The sequence below is a fragment of the Camelus bactrianus genome, chromosome X (genome assembly GCF_048773025.1).
Source record: "Camelus bactrianus isolate YW-2024 breed Bactrian camel chromosome X, ASM4877302v1, whole genome shotgun sequence".
Classification (NCBI taxonomy): Eukaryota; Metazoa; Chordata; class Mammalia; order Artiodactyla; family Camelidae; genus Camelus; species Camelus bactrianus.
The window spans coordinates 11,717,604-11,721,772 of record NC_133575.1 but is presented as its reverse complement, the minus strand read 5'-3'; positions in this window follow the sequence as shown (position 1 = coordinate 11,721,772).

Sequence of the window (4,169 nt, the reverse complement as noted above, 5' to 3'; positions counted from 1 at the left end):
GACCCCATTTTGGGCAGTTTCTGTTACTAACATGGTTGAAAAGTAGCCAAAGACCAGAGAAGATAAAACTATACAGGGCTTCCAAGGTCAATAGGCCAGAAAATAAATTATTCCATTATCAGGATGAAAACTAAATCCTCACATTAACCTTCCTAATTGCTTGCTTACCTTGTTTTTATACTTTCTAAGTGAACAGGAACAAAGCCACTTGCTGCTGTTCTCATTAACACTAATGATCAATAAATAAAAAAAAAATTTTTTTGCTGATTCTTATATTTTGTTCAACATTATGTATGCTTAATTTAGAGCTTATTAGGGCATTGCCAGTTTTGCTCATTATCTCCTCTATAAGATGAATGTGTTTCTTAGGCAAGTAGTTAACATGAAGCAACAATGACTGATTCAGTTTTTGTCATTAAGCAAGGCTTTCAGTTATATTTACTGCTGGGGGCAGGGAGGGAAGAAGCAAGCATTAGCATTTAATAATGACTTATTTCAGATACTCCTGAGAAAAAGACATTCTTATAACAATTTCAGCACTGGATGCCAATGACCAGAGCTGACTTGGTGTACAAGCGAAGTGTTTGCCTTGCATCCTCCCCTAAATTCTTTTGAGGTTCTTTCTACTCATTAAAATCGTGCTCTGAAATGAAATCCCAATGCATGCCACAAGATGGATGATGCTTGAAAACACTATGCTAAGTGAGGGAAGCCAGACACAAAGGACCACATGTACTACGCTTCCATTTACATGGAATGGCCAGAATAGGTAAATCTATAGACAGAAAGCAGATCAGTGGCTGCCAGGGGCTGGGCTAGGGGCTTTGCAGGGATTGAGGAGATTGGAGGTGATGACTAAGGGGTGTACAGTTTCTTTTTGGAGTGAGGAAAATGTTCTGAAATTGTGGTGATAGTTGTACAACCCTGTGAATATACTAAAAGCCATTGAATTGTACACTATAAATGGGTGAATTGTGTGGCATGTTAATTATATCTCAATAAAGCTGTTTCTTAAAAAAATCACACCCTGTTCCTCATGCTGCCATTGTATACCACTCCTTCTTGCCTTGGAATTTTTAGCAACTGGATCACTGTCACCTTTTCCATCAGGTCCTGCTACCATCCTGAATAACTCTGATATTCACATAGATGACCCACTACTCAACACCCAAGTGAGTCCCTTCCTTGGTCTTCTCTGCTCCATTGACCTTCACTTCCTTTCCACTTGGCCACCACTCCGTCCTTATTTGTTATACTTTCCACTCAACTTCCCACCTCCCCCACCTCTGAAACAACACCTTCAGACGTCCCTCTCAGAACACGACTCCCAATGCTTCCAGCTGTCTCACTCAGCTGCTCTAATTCTCATCTGGCCTTAGTGGGTGTAGGATCTTCCTCTCCCTGGACCCCATCACTTTGTCTCTTTCTGTTCTATCGTATCAGCATCCACCACCTCCCTCCTGCCCCGAAACTCCCCGCTTTCACTGTTACTGCTTTCCTCATCTGGCTTGAATTCCATCACTTCAGTCTCTTGTCCTTGTATCTCAGCTGTCTGACAAATCTCAACCTTCCATCAATGCACCTAATTCCAGGATGATCCAGTCACAGATCTTGTCTCCAGTGCACACTCAGTGCCCTCAGTTATCTGCTCATATTGCTCCAGAAGCCTCTCTCCAGTTCTCCAAGGTCCCTAGGAGAAACCTGTTTCCCACTTCTCAACCCCTCTCCACCTCCTTCTTCATGCCCAGCAGACAACCTTACCTTCTCCTCTGTGTCAGAGAGGAAGAAGCTGCTTCTCTACCACCAAACTATGTGCTTACCTACATCCTTTCTTCCTCCCCTATCACCCCTTGGTCTGAGCAAAATGGGAGAAATGCCCCATCTCTTATTTAGTCTCTACTGTGTCTGGCTTGCATCACCTCTTCACTACTCAGAGTCTTTGTAGTACTGCCTTTCCCCTAAATCTTCAGCCTCTTCCTCTCGACTGACTCCTACCCATCGGCATGTCTCCCTCGTTAAGCAACAACAGCATCTCCAATTTGATGCCATGCCTCCCCTCTAGCTGCCTCTCTTTTTCCTTCTCTTTAAATACAAACCTCCTAAGAGAGCTGTCTCCACTTCTCCCTTTCCACTTTCCCCTCCACATGCTGCAATGAGTGTTTCTACATGTCATTTCACTAAAATGGCTTCTTTTAATCCAGTCAGCTCTTTCTGTTCCTACTTGAGTTCTCAGCAATATTTGGCACATTTGACAAATTTGACAACTTTCTCCTTATCAGGATCTCTTCCTGTAGCTTCATGACTACATACTTCTGGATCTCCACCTATGCTTCTAACCTCTCCATTTCAGTCTTCTTTTGAGGCTTTTCCCCTGATTGCCCCCTAAAAGTTTGTATTTCTGAGCTGTGTCCTGGATATTTGTATAAGTGATCTATTAATGTATAACAAATTAACACAAACTTAGCAGTTTAAAGTAGCATCCATCTAGTATCTCTCAGCTTCTGTGGGTCAGGAGTCCAGGCACCAATTAGCTGCTCTGCTCTGGTCTCACAAGGCTAACGTCAAGGTGTTGGCTGAGGCTGTGTTCTCATCTGGAGCTCAGGGTTCTCTTCCAAGCTCATTCAGGTTGTTGGCAGAATTCAATTCCTTGGCTGTCAGCTGGGTTCATTTTCACCTCCTAGAGGCTGCTCTCAGGACCTCCACATGACCTCCACATGACCCTCTCTATCTCACCAGTGAAGAACCCCCTCTCATGAAATCCCTCTTATGCTTCAAATTTCTCTGATTTCTTCTTCTATTAGCTAGAGAAAACTCTCTTCTTTTAAAGAGTCCCATAATATTAAGTTAGGCCCAGTTTTACAATCTCTCTATCTTAAGGTCAACTGATTAGTGATCTTAATTACATCAGCAAATTCCCTTTGGTGAGGTAACCTAACATAACATCATGGGAATCACATTATAATTCTGTCCTTCACAGTACTTAAAAAAAATATATTATTGTTGTATACATTCTTCTGGAGTGATTTCAGCTTCATTTACCAGCTCTATGCTGATGACTCACAAATCTCTAGCTACAGCTCTAACTTCACTCCTGAGCCATCAGACTTACATCAACAACTCCCACAGTCCATTTGGAGGCCCCACAGATGTCTGATTTTGGAGGATGAAAAATGAATTCATCATTTCACCACCAGTCTGCCTTCTTTCTGGGTTCTGTCTCTCAGGGAATTATCCCTCAGCATCATCCTTGACTTTACACCCATTCCCCTTGCCTCTACATCAAAGCAACCTATATCAATCAATCCTACCTCCTAAACTCTCTCCAATCAATCTCTTTCTTTTTATTCCTTGTTCAGGCTACCTTCACCTCTTATGTGAATTATTCAACAGCTTCCCAACTGGTCTCTCAGTCACCAGTCTTGACCTCTACAGTGGACATTGTGGATCTGCTTGTTCAATATCCATTCCAACCTCCTTGTAGTGTTCCTTCCAGAAAACAAAAACTACATTCCATGGCAAGGCTCCTGGTTTTGATGTAGATTCCAACAATCAGGTGTACCCATGCAACACTTGGAAGGGGGAAGTGATATATCATGAAGAGGGGGGCCTCACTTACACTATTCCTGCTGGCAAGCATGATTATGGAAGCATCTGGCTTTCAGTGGCAGTTGTAGAGGGAGTCCAGTGTCCAGTCTCTAGCCACATGAGTGAAAAGAGGGAGGACCCATGGCTTCCACTTTTCTGGCAGCAGATTCCTGATTTCTCAGTCACAGCAGAGGAGGTATAGGCTTGAAGCCAGCAGTTAGGGAGACAGTTTCTTAGTATTCCACCTCATGATCATGGCAGACACAGTGGCTCCCTGGCAGTCAAGTTCTGCAGTGTTATTCTGGAAAGTCTTCCTGGAAACTCAGCCTAGCTTTTGCTCTTTCAGCTCCTCCAATCATTCTTAGATTGCTCCTGTTTGTATGAGTTAGAATGGTTTATTTTATCAGCAACTAAATTTGGACTACAGTATATCCTGCAATTATCCACATTTCACCCAGAGTGATTTTTCTGAAACTCTAATATTCAAATCCAATAATGGCATTGCCCTTGCTTAAAATCCTTTAATGTCTCCCAATATCTTTACGTAAAGCCCAAATGTTTTAATCTTGTTTGAAAGGTCCTGT